Consider the following 12,696-nt stretch of genomic DNA (forward strand, 5'->3'; position numbering starts at 1 on the left):
TTTCATTGCAATTTTCTGCAATCCATTCACCTAAATATTTAAAATCTTTTACTCGAGAGATGTAGTTATTACCAATTTTGAGATCAGAAGGTGCATCTTTGATATAAGTCATAAATTTTGTTTTTTCAAATGAAATTTGTAATCCTATTTTAGCTGCCTGTTCTTGTAATAATTCTAGCTGTTTCTGTGCATCGGTAATGTCTTGTGCGATCAGTGCCATGTCATCAGCAAATGCTAAACAGTCTAATTCTATGCCCTTATGTCTTGGTCCCAGTCCGTGTGCTGGTGCACCTGCTTTTTTCCATTCTCTAACAACTTTTTCAAGAGCACAATTGAAGAGCACTGGGGACAGTACATCCCCTTGTCGTACTCCTGTGTCTATTTCAAATTCTGTGCTCAATTCTCCCATAAATTTTACTTTGGATTTGGTCTCCGTGAGTGTTTCTTTTATGATGTTTGTTGTCTTTTGATCTAGTCCAAATTCTGCTACTTCAAAAAGGGATTCTCGGTCTATATTGTCATATGCTTTTTTAAAGTCGACAAACGTGATGACATAACTTTTGTTTGAAGTACTATGTAAATATTTCATTGAGTTTCTTAAGTTAAGGATTTGTTCTACGCATGATCGGCCTTTTCTGAACCCACCTTGGTATTCGCCTGGTTTTGAATCCAGCTGAGGTTCTGCGCGGTTTAGTAGGGCTTTAGACAGAATTTTGTATGTTATTGACAATAAAGAGATTCCACGATAGTTGTTGGGGTCTGTTTTATTTCCATTTTTGAACAGAGGATGTATGATTGCAGTCCTCCAATCTGTGGGGATTTTTTCAGTTTTCCAGATTTCATGTATAATTTCTTTGAGTTTTGCAATAAGATTTCCTCCTGCATTTTTCCATAATTCTGCGATGATTTGGTCTTCTCCTGATGCTTTGTTATTTTTCAGTGACTGAATTATCTCTTTAATCTCTTGTAAACTTGGTGGCTTTGAGTCTGGGTTTCGTTGTGTACGATGGAACTCAAATTTTCCTGCAGGCTTTTCACAATTCAGTAATTTAGAAAAGTATTTTGCAAGAATTTCACAGTTTTCGGTGTTGGTATGAGCAATTTCCCCATGGTCATTTTTGAACTGGAGTGATGGAGGAGAGTACTTTGTTAATTTTTGTTTGACTACTCTGTAGAAATTTCGGGAACTGTTTTTCTTGAAATCATTTTCTATGTCTTGCAATTTTTTGTCTTCGTGTTGTTTACGGACTGTTCGTATTGCTTTTGTGACTGTTTTCCTGGTATCTTTGAGATCTTCCAGGGTCTTTTGATTTTTGTTGCACAACCAGTTTTGCCACGCCTGTTGTCTGGGATTTATCAGTTGGTCACACTCATCTGTCCACCATGGGTGTTTACGTGTTCTTGAAACTTCCTGGCAGATTAAAACTGTGTGCCCGACCGAGACTCGAACTCGGGACCTTTGCCTTTCGCGGCCAAGTGCTCTACCATCTGAGCTACCGAAGCACGTCTCACGCCCGGTACTCACAGCTGTACTTCTGCCAGTATCTCGCCTCCTACCTTCCAAACTTTACAGAAGTTCTTGTTTGCGGTGCTACAGTTTCAGCTGCATTTAAAAGTCCTGCTTGCAGTTGTTGCTAATTTTGTGGTTTTAAATTTTTCGTTTCTTTTGTAAATTGTTCATTGCCATTTATCTTTTGTACATCATATTTACGGTGTGGAGATTTCTTAGGGATTTTTTTTTTCTGGAATGACATCTAGGGAGAATTTTGTTGGGTAATGGTCGGAATATAGGTCTAGTCCATTAAGGACTTTAAGTTTCATGATTTCTACTGTATTTACGCGGGAGATCATTACATGATCCAACTGATATTCACCTAGTAATGGATTAGGTGAGATCCAAGTTTTCGTTTTCGAGGCTCTTTTCTTGAAAAAAGTTGATTTGAAAAATAGGTCATGGTTTTTGCAGATTTCAGTGAGTCGCATGCCATTCCGGTTGGCCTGTGTATGCCCTGACCATTTACCTACCCAATATCGATATTTCTTTTCTTTACCGATTTGTGCATTGAAATCGCCCATAAGGATTTTGACATGGTTATTTGGGATTTTTTTGGAGAATATTATCTAATTGGTTCCAGAATTCTTCTACTTCTTCTATTTTGTTTTTGTTAGTAATGTTAGTTGGTGCATGTCCGTTGATTAGGGTGTATATCTTATTAGCTGATTTTATTGTCATCGTGGAGAGCCGACCCGAGTAAGATTTGAAAGTTGCGACTCAATCAAGTATTGATGTATCTACTATAAATCCAGTTCCAAATTGTGGACAGTTTGCCATGGCACGTTTTCCAGGTTTTCCTTTGTATATCCTGTATCCTTCCGAATCAAAAGGATTTTCATCTGTATATCGTGATTCCTGAAATGCAATAATTTTGATTTTACGTTCTCTGGATTTGTCCAGGATGTTTTTTAGTTTTCCCGTTTTTAAGAGAGAATTTACATTAAATGTCATTAGCCAAATTCTATTCATTATTCATTATTAAAGCAACTCCTGCATTATTCCTATTTGACCTTGTAATTATAACTCTGTTTTCATCTGATCAGAAGTCCTGTTCCTCCTGCCACCGCATTTCACTAGTTCCCACTATATCTAACGTCAACCTATCGATTTCCATTTTTAAATTTTTTAACCTACCTGCCCTAGTAAGGGGTGTAACATTCCATGCGTAGAATGCATTTTGTTTCTCCTGATGACCGTATTCTCCTGAGTAGTCTCCGCCTGAAGATTCGAAGGGGGGTTATTGTACGTCCGAAATATTCTACCCAAGAGAACACCATCATTTAACTATACAGTATAGTTGCATGTCCTCGGGAAAAATTATGGCTATAGTTTCCTCATGCTTTCAGCCATTCTCAATGCCAGCACAGCAAGACTGTTCTGATTGATGTGCAAGGCCAGATCAATCATCCAGACTGTTAGCCCTGCAGTTACTGAAAAGACTGAAGCGGCTCTCAACAGATAGCCCTCCATTGTGGTTGTAGGTATGGTATGGCTTTCTGCATAGCTGAGGCACACAAGCCAGCCCACTGAAGGCAAGGTCCATGGTTCATGTGGAATATGAATTTGCAATAATGGTAAATGAAACTTACAGTAAGAAAGAGGAGACAGGTAGGAGGAGTGGAGTGGAGGAAATTGACATTAAGAGGAGGAAGTGGTGGGTGTGAAGGGAATTGACACAGAGATGGAGAAGATAGATGGAGTGAGCAAGGAAGAGCGATGGATAGAGGCAGGGGGAGGAGGAAAAGAATATAGGAGTGGGGGAGGGGATGGATATGGAGCGAGACAGGGGTAGCAAAGAGCGCGGAGGTGATACACAGAGACAGGGGTGACGGAGGAGGTGGAAAAAGAGTGGGTGAGGAGGAACTGGACAGGGAGAGGGAGGAGAAAAAGAAGATTAGGATGTATATCATCTTCTCATACGTGTTTAGTAATTGCGAAACATTACTAGGTTTGCTAGCCTCAGATAAAACGAATGTCAACATCAGTCACATTGTATAATCGACGAAACATGTCGTATGAAGTGGTGCAGTATGACACGAAATATACTTCTACACTGAATTTCGCTAAGCTGACTGAAGGGTTCATCAGGGCTGCATACCTAAGATGTCTGTAGTGACCGTTGTGTGCACTGTTACGACAACCCATACTTACTAAAATAATAGCATCTAATGACACGTGGAACATTTGTTAGAATGTAATTTCTGAAATACGGTTCTGCCTTCAGCTAACACAATATTTTCTTCTTTAACATCGAAACATTCTTCGGTGAAGTTCCACCATCGTCAATAGCTTCATTTATTTTCTCTCAAATCCATACACCCATGCTTATTATAAAAATCGATACACATATATATGTATACCAACTGTTACCCGCTGCTTGGTTTGCATATCAGTAGTTTTGTTACGATGAATGATGGTGAGTAAGTAAGTTAGTAATTTTATGAGATGTCTGTGTATATATTGGTGTAGAGATGCATGTGTAAAAATTGTATGTAGTACTGGTATGTAGGTACATAATGAACCTGTTTCTATTTCTTTGCTGTATGTCGAACTTGAAAGCATGCATTATATTTTCTAATTAATTTAAAAATGCCTCAATTCATTACATTTTTGAAAAAGTAGAGTTTTTAGTGGTTCCTCTGGCTCATCTAATACTGGATGTGAGATTTTGCCACCAGAGCAGCACTTATGAACCGCTTCTTCCTTCAATTTCAATGAATTATAAAGCCTAGACTGTTGATCCATCTTCCCTAAAATGACTAATTTATGATTAACATAGTCAGTTAATAGATGTTAGTGAAATGCAGCCTCAGCTAGTGTGTCCCACGTTCCACGTGTAAAGGTACGACTCTCTGTTGAGACTTCAAGCGTCTTGGGAGCTGTATAAGACGCCCAACTCTCAGCGTCTAAAATGCGACAGGGTTTGTGACTTCTTAAATTCTTGCAGGTCTTAAGGCCGCCTCACGTTCTGCACCCAAGTTCTGGCGGATGAGAGGCTGCTCTGAAGTTCGTTGGATTTGAGTGACTCTCGGAGCTTGAGCTGTCTTAGAACAATGCGCTAAATCTTACGTTTGTGAGACTTAAAGCAATAGTTATAAACGTGGTTCTCGGGCTTACCGATTTTATTGTTGTATCTCCACCGAAACTCTACAGCAATGACAGGTGATGTAACAACTCAATATCATAAACCACATGCTCAAAAACATTGGATTTACACTGTCATGGAATAATCTATAAACACTAAGAGTCGCCAACCATCGCGCCAGCGTGGTCTGCATCCCAATGAAATATACCATATTTAAAAATATTAATAATAACCAAAAAGATGTACCTTTCTGAAGTAGCCTATGCTCTACCTCGGGGTTCAAGTTATCTCTGTACCGAATTTCATCGGAATCGGTTCAGCGGTAGAAACGTGGCCACATCCCGAAATCTCTTCGAACAGTCATAGTTTAACTTCCTGGCAGATTAAAACTGTGTGCCCGACAGAGACTCGAACTCGGGACCTTTGCCTTTCGTGGGCAAGTGCTCTACCAACTGAGCTACCGAAGCACGACTCACGCCCGGTACCCACAGCTTTACTTCTGCCAGTACCTCGTCTCCTACCTTCCAAACTTTACAAGAGCTTCTGTAAAGTTTGGAAGGTAGGAGACGAGGTACTGGCAGAAGTAAAGCTGTGGGTACCGGGCGTGAGTCGTGCTTCGGTAGCTCAGTTGATAGAGCACTTGCCCGCGAAAGGCAAAGGTCCCGAGTTCGAGTCTCGGTCGGGCACACGGTTTTAATCTGCCAGGAAGTTTCATATCAGCGCACACTCCGCTGCAGAGTGAAAATCTCATTCTGGAGTCATAGTTTAGTCACCCATTATTTGAGAACGAGAGCACTTAAGTGACTTGGAAAAAATTTTACAGATAATTTCAAACCTTTATAAAACTTGTTCTCGCAGTCAACCTCCACAAAATGATGAAAGGGAAATGTTTATCGCTTACTACATGCCGATTTAATTTATTACTTCTTTACTACTGACTGTATTCGCGACTCATTTTTCAGGCGGTATTCACGTATATCACTGAATGTACCAGCGGAATTATATTATTGTACGACACACAGTTCAGCAGATATGACTCATTAACTTTGAGGTACATGAAAAACTGCCGCATCATGCATGACGCTTTAATTTATTCCTTCGTTACTACCTACTCTACTCGCAACATATTTCATAGACGTTAGGGGATGGCTAAAAGCTCATCTTATACCCCTAGAAAGATTTCAGCCAAATTGGTACACATATTTGTTACGTTCTGGAAAGAAATAGTGTGGCAGTGACAACCACCAGTATGCTATAGGGGTGAGCGTGATAATGTGGAGAGAGAAAGAGGGGCAGGGAAATGAGATTGGTCAACGAGGTGGAAGGAGAAAATGGACATAGGAAAGAGGGAGGAGCAGATAGACAGAGAGAGGAGAAGAGGGAAATGGACAGAGAGAGGGGCGTGGAGATGGTCGGGGAAAAGAAAGAGGAAGAGATGGACAGAGGCAGGGGGAGAAAGAGACAGGGAATCAGAGGAGGAAGAGGTGGGGATGAACAGAGAGAGAGGGATGGAAAAATGGACAGAGGAAAGGAAGAGGAGGAGATGGACAGAGAAAGGGTGAAGGGGGAGATGAACAGGGAGCGTGAGAGGAGGAGACAGACAGCGAGAGGGAAGGAGGAGTTTGTCAGAGAGGGGATGAAGGATGACATGAGCAGGGGAGGACGAAGAAATGGACTAATACAGAATTGGAATAAATATATACCCAGCCAATGCTGAGTACTCACCTAGTAACGTATAAAGAAATTTTACCTCATAATACAAACACTATCGACACTGTGGTATTTACATTGATACAGTTACTAGCTCCAACATGGAAAGAAGCGAAGCATTGATCGTAAATTTTAATCTGTTTATCTCAGATCGATTTCGGTTTCTGTGTAGCTATCTTCAGTGCAATTATATCCAAGCTATGATGACTCATCGTAAATAAAATCACACTTACTAACTGTTGATATTACAGATAACCAACAGTTAAACTTTAACTGTTCATTATGTGTAATATGAAGAATATCATGCGCAATTTTTTTTTTGCGATGACTCATCATGACTTGGATATAACTGCACTGACGGTAGCTACACAGTAGCTGAAATCGATCTGCAAAAACACGTTAAAATTTACAAGTTTTTCCCTTTCTCCTCTCATGGTTCTCACAGTTCCTGGTGGAAACAAAACGGAAGACAATTATTACTAACTGTTGCTCACGGGTGAGCTCAGGTATCAGTCGTTTTGTTATGACGAGTCCTGGAATCTTCCTCGCCCCAGTGCACCTCAGCCCCCCCGCCTGCCCCCCTGGGCAAATCCTCCCACCCGCGCTGCCGCCCCCCCCCCTGCCTCGCTCACAACCACACCTCACCAACTGTCACAATGCATGATGAGGCGGCTCGCTGAGAACTATTGCTGAGCAGTGCGTGAGGAGGGACGTGTGGTCATGAGCATGCATCTGTGGGTCTTGCTATTGAAGTAGCTACACATTATACAACGTGTTCATTGTTGTTGTTGTTGTTGTTGTTGTTTTGCTCTTCAGTCCAGAGACTGGTTTGATGCAGGTCTCCATCCTACTCTATCCTGTGCAAGCTTCTACATCTCCCAGTACCTACTGCAACCTACATCCTTCTGAATCTGCTTAGCGTATTCATCTCTTGGTCTCCCCCTACGATTTTTAACCTCCACGCTTCACTCCAGTACTAAACTGGTGATCCCTAGATGCCTCAGAACACGTCCTACCAACCGATCCCTTCTTCTTGTCAAGTTGCGCCACAAGCTCCTCTTCTCCCCAATTCTATTCAATACCTCCTCATTAGTTATGCGATCTAATCTTCAGCATTCTTCTGTAGCACCAAATTTTGAAAGCTTCTGTGGTGTCGCCGCCAGCCACCACACTTGCTAGGTGGTAGCCTTTAAATCGGCCGCGGTCCGCTAGTATACGTCGGACTCGCGTGTCGCCACTGTCAGTGATTGCAGACCGAGCGCCGCCACACGGCAGGTCTAGAGAGACTTCCTAGCACTCGCCCCAGTTGTACAGCCGACATTGCTAGCGATGGTTCACTGACAAATTATGCTCTCATTTGCCGAGACGATAGTTAGCATAGCCTTCAGCTACGTCATTTGCTACGACCTAGCAAGGCGCCATTATCAACTGCTATTTATCTTGTGATGCATGTACCGTCAGACCGATGTTCACCAATTATGGATTAAAGTTAAGTATTCCAACAGATACGTACTATTTTTGCTAGTCTCATATCCCTGACCTGTTCCAGACCTCACGCCATCCTGCGTGAGCTTAAACGCGTGCCTTTCAGCTACCCGTCATTGTGGATTGGCTGTCTTGCCAGTCCACAACAGCTTCCAATCTCTTCTTTTCCAAACTAGTTATCGTCCGTGTTTCGCTTACATACATGGCTACACTCCATACAAATACTTTCAGAAACGACTTCCTGACACTTAAAACTATACTCAACGTTAACAAATTTCTCTTCTTCGGAAATGTTTTCCTTGGCATAGCCAGTCTACATTTCATATCCTCTCCACTTCGACCATCATCAGTTACTTTGCTCCCTAAATGGCAAAACTCATCTACTACTTTAAGTGTCTCATTTTGTAATCTAATGCCGTCAGCATCAACTGATTTAATTAGACTAGATGGAAACCCAGTTCGAAGCAAAGAAGGGAAAGCAGAAATGTGGAGGGAGTATTTAGAGGGTCTATACAAGGGCGATGTACTTGAGGACAATATTATGGAAATGGAAGAGGATGTAGATGAAGATGAAATGGGAGATATGATACTGCGTGAAGAGTTTGACAGAGCACTGAAAGACCTGAGTCGAAACAAAGCTCCAGGTGTAGAGAACATTCCGTTACAACTACTGATAGCCTTGGGAGAGCCAATCCTGACAAAACTCTACCATCTGGTGAGCAAAATGTATGAGACAGGCGAAATACTCTCAGACTTCAAGAAGAATATGATAATTCCAATCCCAAAGAAAGCAGGTGTTGACAGATGTGAAAATTACCGAACTATCAGTTTAATAAGTCACGGCAGCAAAATACTAACGCGAATTCTTTACAGACGAATGGAAAAACTAGTACAAGCCGACCTCGGGGAAGATCAGTTTGGATTCCGTAGAAATATCGGTACACGTGAAGCAATACTGACCCTACGACTCATCTTAGAAGCTAGAGTAAGGAAAGGCAAACCTACGTTCCTAGCATTTGTAGACTTAGAGAAAGCTTTTGGCAATGTTGACTGGAATACTGTCTTTCAAATTCTGAAGGTGGCAGGGGTAAAATACAGGGAGCGAAAAGCTATTTACAATTTGTACAGGAACCAGATGGCAGTTATAAGAGTCGAGGGACATGAAAGGGAAGCAGTGGTTGGGAAGGGAGTGAGACAGGGTTGTTGCCTCTCCCCGATGTTATTCGATCTCTATATTGAGCAAGCAGTGAAGGAAACAAAAGAAAAATTTGGAGTAGGTATTAAAATCCATGGAGAAGAAATAAAAACATTGAGGTTCGCCGATGACATTGTAATTCTGTCAGAGTCAGCGAAGGACTTGGAAGAGCAGTTGAACGGAATGGATAGCGTCTTGAAGGGAGGATATAAGATGAACATCAACAAAAGCAAAACGAGGATAATGGAATGTAGTCGAATTAAATCGGGTGATGCTGAGGGAATTAGATTAGGAAATGAGAGACTTAAAGTAGTAAAGGAGTTTTGCTATTTGGGGAGCAAAATAACTGATGATGGTCGAAGTAGAGAGGATATAAAATGTAGACTGACAATGGCAAGGAAAGCATTTCTGAAGAAGAGAAATTTGTTGAGTATAGGTTTAAGTGTCAAGTAGTCGTTTCTGAAAGTATTTTTATGGAGTGTAGCCATGTATGGAAGTGAAACATGGACGATAAATAGTTTGGACAAGAAGAGAATAGAAGCTTTCGAAATGTGGTGCTACAGAAGAATGCTGAAGATTAGATGGGTAGATCACATAACTAATAAGGAAGTATTGAATAGGATTGGGGAGAAGGGAAGTTTGTGGCACAACTTGACTAGAAGAAGGGATCGGTTGGTAGGACATGTTCTGAGGCACCTGTTTAGTATTGGAGGGCAGTGTGGAGGTTAAAAATCGTAGAGGGAGACCAAGAGATGAATACACTAAGCAGATTCAGAAGGATGTAGGTTGCAGTTGGTACTGGGAGATGAAGAAGCTTGCACAGGATAGAGTAGCATGGAGAGCTGCATCAAACCAGTCTCAGGACTGAAGACCACAACAACACAACACACCATTATCCTCGTTTTGCTTTTGTTGATGTTTATCTTATATCCTCCTTGCAAGACACTGTCCATAGCGTTCAACTGCTCTTCCAAGTCCTTCGCTGACTCTGACAGAATTACAATGTCATCGGCGAACCTCAATGTTTTTATTTCTTCTCCATGGATTTTAATACCTACTCCGAATTTTTCTTTTGTTACCTTTACCGCTTGCTCAATATATAGATTGGATAACATCGGGGATTGGCTACAACTGTGTCTCACTCCCTTCCCAACAATTGCTTCCTTTTCGTGCCCCTCGACACTTATAACTGCCATCTGGTTTCTGTACAAATTGTAAATAGCCTTTCGTTCCCTGTATTTTCCCCCTGCCACTTTCAGAATTTGAAAGAAAGTATTCCAGTCAACATTCTCAAAAGCTTTCCCTACGTCTACAAATGCTAGAAACGTAAATTTGCCTTTCCTTCACCTGTCTTCTAAGATTAGTTGTAGGGTCGCTACTGCCTCGCGTGTTCCAACATTTTTACTGAATCCAAACTAATCTTCTCCGAGGTCGGCATCTACTAGTTTTTCCATTTGTCTGTAAAGAATTCGTGTTAGTATTTTGCAACGGTGACTTATTATATTGATAGTTTGCCAAGTTTCCCATCTGTCAACACCTGCTTTCTTCGGGATTGGAATTATTATTTTCTTCTTGAAGTCTTGCTCACTAAATGGAAGAGTTTTGTCACGGCTGGTTCCCCCAAGGCTATCAGCAGCTCTAATGGAATATGTCTACACCCAGGGCCTTGTTTCAACTTAAGTCTTTCAGTGATCTGTCAAATTCTTCACGCAGTATGATATCTCCCATTTCATCTTCACTACTTCCTCTTCCATTTCCACAGTATTTCTTTCAAGCACATCACCCTTATGTAGACCCTGTATAGACTCCTTCCACATTTCTGCTTTCCCTTCTTTGCTTAGTACTGGTTTTCTTGATATTAATAGAGATGGTTCTCTTTCCCCCAAAGGTCTCTTTAATTTTCCTGTAGGCAGTACCTATCTTACCCCTAGTGATTATGCTTCTACAGCCTTACATTTGTCCAGTAGCCATCTCTGCTTAGCCATTTTGCACTTCTTCTCGTTCTCATTTTTGAGGCTTTGTATTCCTTTTCGCCTGCTTCATTTACTGCATTTTTACATTCTCACCTTTCATCAATTAAATTCAGTATCTCTTCTGTTACCAAGTATTTCTACTAGCCCTCGCCTTTTTACCTACTTGATCCTTTGCTGCCTTCACTATTTCATCTGTCAAAGCTACCCATTCTTCTTCTATTGTATTTCTTTCCCCTGTTCATGTCAGTCTTTCCCTAATGCTCTCTCTGAAACTCTCTACAACTTATGGTTCTTTCAGTTTTTCTAGGTCCCATCTTCTTAAAACCAACAAATTGTTGTCAAATTCCACATCTGCCCATGGAAATGTCTTACAATTTAAAACCTGGTTCCTAAATCTCTGTCTTACATTTATATAATCTACCTGAAAGCTCCCGTGTTTTCATGCTTCTTCCACGTATACAACCTTCTTCCATGATTTTTAGACCCAGTGTTAGCTATAATTAAGTTGTGTTCTGAGCAAAACTCTTCTAGGCGGCTTCCTCTTTCATTCCTTAGCCCCAGTCTATATTCACCAACTGCTTCTCATTCTCTTCCTTTCTCTACTATAGAATTTCAGTTCCCCATGACTATTAAATTATCGTCTCCCTTAACTATTTGGATAATTTCTTTTATCGCATCATACATTTCTTCAGTCTCTTCATTATGTGCGGAAGTAGTTGGCATATAAACTTGTACTACTGTGGTAGACATGGGCTTCTTCTCTATTTTGGCGCCGGCCGGAGTGGCCGAGCGGTTCTAGGCGCTACAGTCTGGAGCCGCGCGACCGCTACGGCCGCAGGTTCGAATCCTGCCTCGGGCATGGGTGTTTGTGATGTCCTTAGGTTAGTTAGGTTAAGGAGTTCTAAGTTCTAGGGGACTGATGACCTCAGAAGTTAAGTCCCATAGTGCTCAGAGCCATTCTGTCTTGCCTACAACAATGCGTTCACTACGCTGTTCGTAGTAGCTTATCCGTGTTCCTATTTTTTTCGATTATTAAATCTACTCCTGCATTACCGATATTTGATTGTGCATTTGTAACTCTGTATTCACTTGACCAGATGTCCTGTTCCTCCTGCCACAGAAATTCACTAATTCCCACTATAGCTATGTTTTACCTACCTTAACCATTTCCCTCTTTCAGTTTTCTAACTGATCTGCCCGATTAAGAGATACGACATTCCACGCTCCGATCCATAGAGCGTCTGTTTTCTTTCTCCTGATAACAACGTCCTCCTGAGTATTCCACGCCTGGAGATCCGAATGTGGCACTATTTTACCTCTGGAATATTTTACCCAAGAGGATGCCATCATCATTTTCTGCTTTGCTAATGTTAGATTATAGTACTGTCTTTATATTATATTCTGTTTTCAGTACTGGTTTGGTATTTGTTCTTTAACTGTGGTTTGTTAGGTTGAAGTGTTTGATTTCGAAAAATGTTGTGGGAATATGTAGTTTATGAATGAGCTTTGTAAATCTGTGATTGAAAGGGGAGGGGGGAAGAAGCTGCTCAAGAAAGAGGCACATTTCCGTAATTATGTATTAGGAAGCAAACACAGTAAAAAAGTGAGCCATAGCTACAAGGTGAACTACCTATACCCTTCGTTTTCTATAACGTTTATGCTGCCGTCGGCAAACTAAGGATTCGTTCACCAT

The sequence above is a fragment of the Schistocerca americana genome, chromosome 8 (genome assembly GCF_021461395.2).
Source record: "Schistocerca americana isolate TAMUIC-IGC-003095 chromosome 8, iqSchAmer2.1, whole genome shotgun sequence".
Taxonomy (NCBI): domain Eukaryota; kingdom Metazoa; phylum Arthropoda; class Insecta; order Orthoptera; family Acrididae; genus Schistocerca; species Schistocerca americana.